Source organism: Octopus sinensis, linkage group LG16 (genome assembly GCF_006345805.1).
Source record: "Octopus sinensis linkage group LG16, ASM634580v1, whole genome shotgun sequence".
Lineage (NCBI taxonomy): Eukaryota > Metazoa > Mollusca > Cephalopoda > Octopoda > Octopodidae > Octopus > Octopus sinensis.
In genome coordinates, this window is record NC_043012.1 from 15,155,410 (window position 1) to 15,166,458 (window position 11,049).

The window sequence follows — 11,049 nt, forward strand, 5'->3', positions numbered from 1 at the left end:
CACTTTATTCGTTGCACACTGTGTGTGTGCGTTTGCGTATGCTGTAAACCAGACTAAGAAAAGCATTTGACATACACACCAGAATGTGAGTTTTCTGTAAATTTTGCTTAATTGGAGTTTAAATTTTAAAAACTGGACCTGGCAAAACCCGATGCATTCTACTCTTAAAAATGCTAGGTAAATTGTAATTGAAGAAATCCTATATTGTAGATTTCTATAACTGACAAAGGGAGGCAGATAAAATCTGCCTTTTATAATAAGAGATATATATACACAGGGTGGTGCAAAAATATGGACTCATAGGGAAATTTTTAAAATGTATTTATCTTTAATATGATTTTGATCATTTAATTATCATATCTAATTATATTTTTTAATTTTCAGATTTGTAGCCATGGCAGAAACGCTAACAATTTCAGAAAGAATAGAATTTGTGTTTCTGTCTGTATGCAAAGGATGGTGCCAGCTTAAATCAGTGGTTTTATGCTAACAGACCAAGATGCTAACATTACAAGTGCTAAAAGGTAACATCACACAAGAAATTGAAATCACAAGAGGGAACAGTTATGCTCAGAAATGTGCAAAGGCGGCCAGTTGGCAGTGAATGGCATGGATTCATTACTATGAAATTTAAAAGTTATTTTACTGCATAATAGGCACAGGTGTGGCTGTGTGGTAAGAAGCTTGCTTCCAACCACATGGTTCCGAATTCAGTCCCACTGCATGGCACCTTGGGCAAGTGTCTTCTGCTATAGCCTCAGGCCGACCAAAGCCTTGTCAGTGGATTTGGTTGACAGAAACTGAAAGAAGCCTGTCGCATATGTGTGTGTGTGTGTGTGTGTGTGTGTGTGTGTGTCCTTATTACCACTTGACAACAGGTGTTGGTGTTTACATCCCTGTAGCTTACCAGTTCAGCAAAAGAAACCGATAGAATAAGTTCCAGGCTTAAAAAATAAGTCCTGGAGTCAAGGCGGTGCTCCAGCATGGCTGCAGTCAAATGACTGAAGCAAGTAAAAGTATAACGGAAGTTTAAAACCACCTATCCTTATGGCTCATTCAGTGCATTTAAAGGAATTTTTTGCTAACTTGGAGATCCTTTTTAATGCAATATAAAACAGTGATCAACAATAGGACCTTAGTGGAGGAATCAAAGTAACCACTATACTAATGGAAATGCAAGGGGGACCCACCAAGCTCCGCTGCTTACTAAGCGAGACACTCATGCAATTCCAGACCAATTTAACAGAAAAAGATTACCAACTAGAACTTCATATATTTTCTGCAAGAGACAACATTCAATCAGTTCCTTTAGTTGGATCCAAAGAAAATATTTTTTCCACTTCTTCACATTAAGTCTGGCTTAATATATTTTGTTATGGCAAAGGTAAAAAATTTTACAATTTTTTTATTTCTCTCAGAGGTATTACCAAAATTAAATATTGCAAAATTTAAAGACAAAGTCTTTACATGACCTCATATCTGAGAGGCATTAAACGATAAAACTTCTGATGAAACATTGTACCCGAGCTAAAAGCTTGATGTGTCTTCAGAAGAATGTGTGCAAATGTCTTTGGAAATTGTGGGTCTCGTTTTTGAAATGGAAATGAGAAACTGATTAAGACTCAGAGTTGTCACAAATCTCTTAAATTACATTTCTTACATTCACACCAAGATTTCATTACTGAAAATCTTGATGCAACAATTGATGAAGACATTGACTTCAGCAGGACTGCTAATCTAAAGAAGCTTGCTATCAAGGATTCTGGAATGAAACCAGGGTGACACACTATTGTTAGCTATTACATAAAAAGGACACTAAGTCATATTTATCACATTTTTGACTAAAGATATGAGTACACACACACACAACCACACTCCTCGACATCATTATTATTTTAAACATTCACTTTTCCATGCTTGCAAGAGTCAGACGAAATTCACTGAGGCAAATTTTCTACAACTGGATGCCCTTCCTGTTAGCAACCTTAACATGTACCCAAGTAGGATATTTCTTCATGATTAGCTGTTTTCAGAAAAGATTAGAAACAAAAAGATAATCACTTGTATGGTGGTGACACTCATTTACAACTATCACCCAATGTCAAAACAAGGAAACACAAAACACACGTCTTTTATTCAGTTTCAATAACATAAGTATTTTTTAATAATATATTATTATTAATATTAGGAAATCAATATCAAACTTTTATATCTCTGAAGAGCAGCAGCGTTGTCTATAAATGCTTATCAATATAGGATTTCATTATAGGGACAACTCTTCTATGAAACGATTGTAAGATGCTTCAAATAATTAATTCAAAACTTTTTAACTGTCATATCCATTATATATTTATACATATTTACATACATTTTTATACATATTTATATTTATTTATATATTTTTAATACAACAATTATTTTTCAGGGCATCCAGCTGTAGAAACACTGCCAGATCAGACTGGAGCCTGGCTTGCCAAACCCCTGTTGAACTGTCCAACCCATGCTAGCATGAAAAACGAACGTTTAAACGATGATGATGATGATGTGTATATCTTTCTGAGGAGTTTTGATATTGATTTCCTAATATTAATAATATATTATTAAAAAATATATATGTATATAATTGCTCGTATTAAATATATAAATACTTTGATACAATTGAGCACTCAATATAATTTCAGTAAATAATATTCTCATTGAATATATTTAACTAAAGTTTCAATAACATTATATGCAAGCATGGCTGTGTGGTAAGAAACTTACTTCCCAACTACGTGGTTCCAGGTACTGTCCCACTGTATAGCACCTTGGGCAAGTGTTTTCTTCAATAGCCTCAGGCCAACCAAAGCCTAGTGAGTGGACTTGGAGGACGGAAACTAAAAGAAGCCTGCTGCATATATCATTATGTGCTTGTGTCTTTGTGTCTGTGTTTGTCATGACTGAAACAAGTAAAAGAATGTTAGAGAAGGTCACAGCCCAATTAATTAGGGGGAGAGTTAGTCTAGAGGAGATGCAGTTTGGTTTTGTGCCAGGGAGTAGCACCAATAATACTATATTTCTGGTAAGGCAGCTGCAAGAGAAATACATAGCCAAAGATAAACCTCTGCACTTGGTTTTTGCTGACTTGGAAAAAGCCTTTGGCAGGGTGCCCTGATCTCTTATTTGGTGGTCAATGTGGAAACTAGGGATAGATGAGTGGTTGGTGAGAGCAGAAAGATGAGGGTTGGCAATGAGTACAGCAAAAAATTCAGGGTACAGGTAGGGGCTCACCAAGGATCAGTCTTCATCTTCCTTTTGTTCATCATAGTCCTCCAAATGACAGAGGAATTTAAGACGGGTTGCCCCTGGGAGTTCTTCTATGCTGATGACCTTGTTCTTATAGCTGAATCGCTACCAGAACTATAGAAATTTCAAGTATGGAGGCAAAGTTTAGAATCAAAGGGCCGAGTTAACCTAGCAAAAACCAAAGTCTTAGTAAAGAGGAAGGCAGACAAATCACAAATCCCTTCAGGTAGATGGCCCTGCTCGATCTATAGAAAAAGCATAAGTAGAAACTCCATAAGATGGTACCCAATGTAAGCTATGGACACACAAGAGGTGCAGAAACATATCAGAGGAAGGTTAACATGGAAAATAATGAGGAAGATGCACAGGTATAATAAACACTGAAAATAGATTCCATCAATTGCCAGGGGAGTAAGCTAGAGATAGTAGCTAGCTTCCATTATCAAGGCAACCAAGTTAGTAATGGAGGAGTATGATCTGAGAGTGTAACTGTGAGAATAAGAATAGACTGGGGCAAAGTTCAGGGAGCTCTGAAGACAACAAAGGGCCTCTCCCTTAGAGTGAAAGGCAGATTGCATGATGCCTGTGTGTGTGAACAGCTGTGCTACACAGCAGTGAAACATGAGCTGCGACAGCCGAGGACATGCGCAGGCTTGAAAGAAATGAAGCCAGTATGCTTTGCTGGATGTGCAATGTCAGTGTTCATGTCAACAGAGTATAAGCATCTTGAGGGAAAAGTTGGGCATAAGAGACATCAGATGCGGTGTGCAAGAGGGATGGCTGCATTGGTATGGTCATGTGATGAGTATGGATAAGGACAGATGTGTAAAGAAGTGCTGATCTCTAAGTGTTGAGGGAACTTGTGGTAGAGGTAGACCCAGGAAGACATGGGACGAGGTGGTGAAGTATGATCTTTGAACTTTGAGTCTCACCGAGGCAATGACTAGTGACTGAGACCTTTGGTGATATGCTGTGCTTGAGAAGACTCATCAAACCAAGTGAAATCATAGTTGTGGCTGATGCTGGCATCATTTAACTTGCACCTGTGCCAGTGGCACATAAAAAGCACTTTTTGGGTGTTGAGCATTACAGAGGAATGACTGAGACCGTTGGTAAGTAAAATTGTAGTCATGGCAGATACTGGTGTCATGTAAAAGCTCCCGTTACACTCTCAGATTGGCTGGCGTTAGGAAGGGCATCCAGCTGTAGAAACACTGCCAAATCAAACTGGAGTCTGGTGCAGCCTTTCAACTTGCCAGCCCTGGTCAAACTGTTCAATCCATGCCAGCATGGACAACACATGTTAAATGATGATGATGATATATATATATATACATACACACACACACACACACACATACATATCACTGTCTTGAACAATAGTTGCACCCAGATTTTTTTCAAGAAAGAAATCTAGGTGTGAATGTAAGAAATGTAAATTAAACCTTACGTTACTGTATTTATTTTAAGATGCTCTGTGTTTCTTTCAATTATAACAAAGAATTTAGTCAAATAACTTAGTTATCACTAAGTTAGTGTTAGGAACATAAATTGTGACAAAGGTTTCCAGTGCCGGTTTCAACCAGGTTGGTCACTAAAGGGTTATTAAGAGACTTGTGACAAATCTTTGAAACTCTTATTCAGTTTCTCAACTCCATTTCAAAAAATGAGACCCACCATTTTCAAAGAAGTTTATATATGTGTGGTTGGCGTTAGGAAGGGCATCCAGCTGTAGAAACTCTGCCAGATCAGATTGGAGCCTGGTGCAGCCATCTGGTTCGCCAGTCCCCAGTCAAACCGTCCAACCCATGCCAAAATGGAAAGCAGACGTTAAATGATGATGATGATATGTATGTATCATCATTTTAGGTTTGTCTTCTATGTTAGCGTGGGTTGGGCGGTTTGACAGGATCCAACCCAGAGGATTGCAATAAACCCCAATAACTGTTTAGGTATGATCACTGGAGTTCAATGTGGTTCTCCATTTTGTTGAATCCTGTAAAATCTGTCCAATCAATGCCAGCATGGAAGAGGAATATCAAAGGATGGCATATATCTTTTTCCTGTTTCAGTCAATGAACTGTGGCCATGCTACAGCACTACCTTGAGTTTTAGTCGAATAAATCACCCCCAGAAATTTGTATTTTAAGCCTGGAATTATGCTATCTATACCTATTGCTGAACTGTTAAGTTACATGGGCATAAAGAAACCAGTTGTCAAGAGTTGGTTAGGGGACAAACACACACACACACACAGGTGTGTGTGTTGGAATAGTATATGTTTAAGAACACAAACAAAGGTATAGCTTGTAAATATTGGAGTGAAAAAGGAAACCTTTTGGATAGAAAATATTGAAATCTTCAAATGTTGCTATCCAAAAGAGATTTTCAACACAGTATTTACACGCTGTCGTTGATAGCTTTATTTGTGTCCTTCAAGATATATTATTGGAAAACAAAAATCACAATTTCTTCCAAGCTCATAAAATTCTTAAAAAAATCAACAATACATACAATATTAGGGTATATATATGCATGTGTGCTTTTGTGTTACAGGTGGTCCCCTACAACCGCTTGATAACCGGTGTTGGTTTGTTTGCGTCCTTGTAAGCTAGCGGTTCGGCAGAGGAGACTGATACAATAAGTATCGAATTTAGAAAAGCAAGTACTGGGGATCGACTTCTTTGACTAAACCCCCTCAAGGCGATGCCCCAACATGGCCGCAGTCCAAATAAGTGAAAGAAATAAAAGGTGCGCGTGTGTAGTAAATACGCGCGCTCTTTTATGTCCGCGCGCACACACTAAACCAAGAAGAACACGGCCTAATGTCCAATGTGTGTGAGTGCTTTTTTGAGATAAACATTTCCAACTGCAGTAGCGTCAAGTGGATAACATCTCTTCCTGCATAAGTCTCTCGGCAATCACATATAACAACAAACCGCCCCAACCTCAAAACCCGGCCGTCTGTTCCTAAATACTCAGTGGATAAAACGTGGCCTCTATAATGCTGCCTGAAAACACCAATGGTTTAGTAGAGGACTGCTCTGAAGGCCAATAAAGTGGGTAACATTGTACCCTAACAGTCAATTATGGGCTGTTTTATCGACTCTCGTTCCCTTTACAATTATGATGTTATTTCAGATATAGGACATTACAATCATTTGATAACTAGAAGAGCATATAACATAATAGACAGGAAAATAGCAATATCGAAAGAATGTCATAGGGTGTAAGGATTCTTTCAATATATGGATAGGTAGATAGATGGTTATATAGGTAGATGGATATATAGATAGGTAGGTAGATAGACAGACAGAAAGATAGATAGGTAGGTAGATATATAAATAGGTAGAGACACACGTGTCACCTGCTAGACTTTGTTTCCTCATACCTTTCAGAAAAATGGACATTTATAATGAAATTTTATTAAAATACATTTCAGGTGTTGTAGATTATATTCGTATCGAAATTTGTTGTGAAAATTGTTTTCTGAGAAGGTGAGGAGTTTCGAATAATTCATACGAATCGACTTTGTTTCCTCAAAAACTCTCAGAAAAATGGGTATTTTTTTCTTTTTTTTTTTTTAGTGACATTCTTAACAAATACCTTTCAGAAGAAGATTACAATTCTATCGGAATTTATGTTAAGAAAAAAAAAAAAAATTAGTGGGCGCGTACAGACATACATCACACATAGATACAAGTACCTCACACATATATCTACATGAAACTTGAAATTTAAAAAAAAAAATTGTGATGTGTAATTAGTATGTAGTGTATATATATATATATATATACACACACACACTTATACATATACACATATGACACAAAAATCAGCTATGGCAGAATAAAATCTAAGTCAGAACATTTATTAGCAAAAAGTGAACATCTACTTCAGCAGGAAGAGAAAACAGTTATAACATCTCTTATTATAACTGTTGACATCTTGAATATAAGGACAATAGAGATTAAGGGCGATAAAATGGGGGTTTTTGTTTAACGTTTTCTTTTCTACCAAAGCAAAAAATAATAATAATAACGTAATGGAAAAATAAACCCCGACACAGAAAGAAAATTAGAACGGAGCTAACCCAGTTCTGTCCCGAAGAGAAGAAGAAAAGTGGAGCAGTTTATTTATTTGTTTTGCTTTGCTTTTTGTAGAAAACGTGCTTTTAAAAAAATGTTTAATTATTTTTAAAAATGTTTAATGATTTTTAAAAAATAAATCCAGAAATGTGAGTTGGTTCAAATATTAAGCCTGGCTGAAAAGGCAATTGAAAAGCTGCAAGTGGCGGCAAATAGGTTGGAGTGTGAAGAACATCGAAGGAAGACGAAAGTTTGGTTTTTTCTTTCTCTTTTCGATGATGGAACAATGCGGATTGCTTTGCTTTGCTATTCGAAGAGTCGGTCTATTAAATTACTACTTTTATGGAAGAGATTAAATATTAAGAGAAGAGGGAAACGTTGTGTGTCGTTTAGGAATTACGTTAAAGTGAAAGGAGTTTTCGATTTGGTTTTTTGAAAAGATTCTGAGAGACTCGAGGAGTCTTCCTCGTTTAATTAAAATCGCTTCTAAAGCTCGATAATTAATCGTTGATAAAAACCAAGCAACAGAGATTGAATTTAGCGGTCTCCATATAACGCTGTGCCTATATATAACGTTATATTTGCCTGTATTTATTTGGAGGGAAATAAAGAGAATCGATGGAAAAGAGGAGAAAATATTTGCAAGTTCTCCTCGAAAACTTGTTTGGTTGATTCTCGTTCGTTGTTCTGTGAAGCAGCCTTGGACAACAGACACGAATAGCGCGAAACGCAACGGCCATTCACCGAGATAATTACAGTTCTTACAAGAATTTCACGTGTACAAACGAAAATTTCGCTTCATTCGAAATTAAAACGGCCAACAATGAGATAAATCAATAGAAATTACTTGCATAACTCACCACACAGATAAATCCTCCATTTGTTTGACTTGCTTGTGTTTGTCTACCGTATGGCAACGGTTTCTAAGAAGCTACGGGTCGTCAAACGAACAGCATTCTAATTGTTAACCGTTTGTACAATCATTGAGTTAGCTTCGATTAGAGTTTTTTTTTAATATTATCATTTGGAAATAAAATATAGATTAAATAAAATTTCTAAATGGCTTCATTGAAAATAAAACGTCGAATAATTAAATGTTTTTTACATACAAGGGAGATTACTCTACATTTTATGTTCTCAACATGTCAACATCTGAAATGATTTATAAATAAATTAGTTTTTATGATGGCATTTAAACTGGTAATCTTCGTTATTTCTGATTACGCTCCCCTTGTTTGAACGTGAATTCAATACACGTAGAAACAAAACAATGCCCAGTCCAGAAGCTTTCATCTGGTTTCCAGAAATCAAGGAATTCTAATGCTATGCAGTGCAATATGCTATAAACAGACCCTGTTATTAAGTTGATTCATTTGTATGCGGTGTGTTAAAAATAGTTTTGTTCCTTACTTTTTTAAGTGGATTCATAAAGATTAAAACATGTTCCGCTTTAAAATTGTATTAATTTGTACCTGTGAAATAAAATCAAGTATTTTTTTTTTCAATTCGTTTATTGTATATTTTTAAGAACTTAAAGTGGATTAATAAATATCAAGACAGATCCTGCTTTAGATGTGTATTTATTTGAATCTGTTAAATACAATTTAGCTCTTTACTTTTCACAGTTTATTTTATATTTTAAGTATATATTTAGACTGCCTCCAAAAAATCCAGAAATCCGGGACACTTCCGGTCCCAAGCTTGCCGGATAATTGGTCCCGTACCGTATTATTCCCTAAGAGTCTTTTAATATTCAGAAAGAAATGAAAACATAAACAGAACCAGTTTTTTCGGATCCTAGGTTTACTTTCTCCTCCTTCTTTTACTATATGTTTATGCATAGTCGCTGTATTTTACATAATAATTATAAAAATACGTTTTTCACAAATTAAGTAGACTTTTAATTGATGTAATAAACTATTCACGTAATACGACAAAAAACAAATTGCACGCCTTTTTATTTATTTATATATTTCTGACTAACTTTTCTTTTCTCTCTCTTTTTCGTCGTTAATTCGGAAGTAGTGTAATCCTGTTTAACTTACAGGTGAAAGAAAACAGAGTCGCTTTAAAAACAAATCTCAAATATATTACTGCATCTAAATTTTTTCTTTACTCTCTATTCTTGTTAAAATCGCTATTTCCAGGTCGCAAAGTATGAGTAAATAGAGCGGCTGATAACCCTGACACACACGCACCAAAAATATATTGGGGGAAAATCCAGTAATTTACGTTAAACTGAACACGTGTAAAGTAATTGTTGCTTGCTTATAAATTTCTCTCTCGCTAAACGAATGTTGTCAAATCAAGTTAGAAATACAATCTACTTTTTGTGTGTATGTGGAACAATAACATTACAGAAAACATCAATTTCTATCTTAGATCAAGGAAGATCTTATATGGTTATTAAAAAAAAACTGGTGTGTTTATATTAGAGGAATAAAATAAAAGTATGTGTCCAGTGAATTTCAAGTTAATATTATTATAGTTACTGTTACAATATAGTTCTTTTTTTGGTAAATAACAAACTCGTTTGCGTTTTACTTTATTCTTGTACGCTAGGATGATTATTAGGAACAAAAGCAAAACTTTAATTTCTTATGAAATGTCAATTTAATACTTTTAAACGATCTCACATCTTATAATATAAAAATAATAATGAAATTATTGTATACAGTGCTCAGGTGCACCACAACTTGTCAGACAGTGCATATAAAGCATATGCATTAATGTACAAATGTCTGGGAAGTGAACGGTGTATGAGTCAGATACATGCTTGTGTGTGTATGGAGGGGAGAAAATCTGGTGTAGTGTTGGTGAATCTCAGAAAGCATGGAAGTTTTGAAGGATGCAGTACTCCGACAACTAACAACTGATGCCGGCAGTTTGTTCCATGCTTCAGCAACTCTCAGCGTGAAAAAATGTTTCCTAAAGTCATGGGAGCTGTGCTGTTTTCTGACTTTGTAAATATGTCCACGGGTTTTAGATGGGTGGAGTTTGAAAAGGTGCTCAGAGTTATTGTTTGTGAGATGGTTGATAATTTTATGGGTGTCTGCCAAGTCAGCTGCCACAAGTTAAACTACACAAGTATTAAATGCCAAGGATGATATAAAGATGAAAGGAGCAAAAACCTTTCCTAATGGCAGGTCATCTGCCAAATTCTAAGGCACAATGGATGAGTTGAAAAGGGGATATAGGTACATCAGCAAATTCTTTAAACGAATAAGTTGAAGAGCTAAATTGATTCAGTAGTATTTTTTCTTAATCTTGGGATTACTGTTGCTGAGCTACACTTCACTTTACCTTTTTTTTGCTTGCTTTTTTTTCTATTTTACTCCATTGGAACTCAGCATTGATCTTCTGCGGACTATTCCCCTACCCCGTTTCCCCAGACCCTGCTCCTCGCTCCCACGGGTCACCAGTCTCATAGGTAATTTAATTCTATATCAATATTATCGTTGTCATGCAGGCTGCTACCAGTGGGAGATTAACAAAGATTTACTAGGAATCATATACCCTCCAGCCTTCTTCAGGAGTCTTGGGGAAATTTCAAACCCGGGTTCTCATTCCTAAGGTATTTTTCAATGTTAAAATTATTATTATTATTATTATTTTTATTATTATTATTGTTCAGGTCACTGCCTGGAATCAAACTCGGAATCTTGGGGTTAGTAGC

At 35.9% G+C, this 11,049-nt stretch overlaps 1 protein-coding gene across 2 annotated transcripts in view; it reads right to left on the reverse strand.

Moving 5' to 3' along the window:
• LOC115220427 overlaps nt 1-8,371 on the reverse strand; it is a 43,506-nt gene extending 35,135 nt beyond the window's left edge. Inside the window, exon 1 of one of the 2 annotated variants that reach the window (XM_029790555.2) lies at nt 8,234-8,371. The gene's annotated coding sequence lies outside the window, so the exon portion shown is untranslated. Of the gene's footprint in view, nt 1-8,220 lie in introns of both variants that reach the window. The other variant, XM_029790556.2, reaches the window with a different exon arrangement.
• Between the last annotated feature and the right edge of the window lie 2,678 nt (nt 8,372-11,049).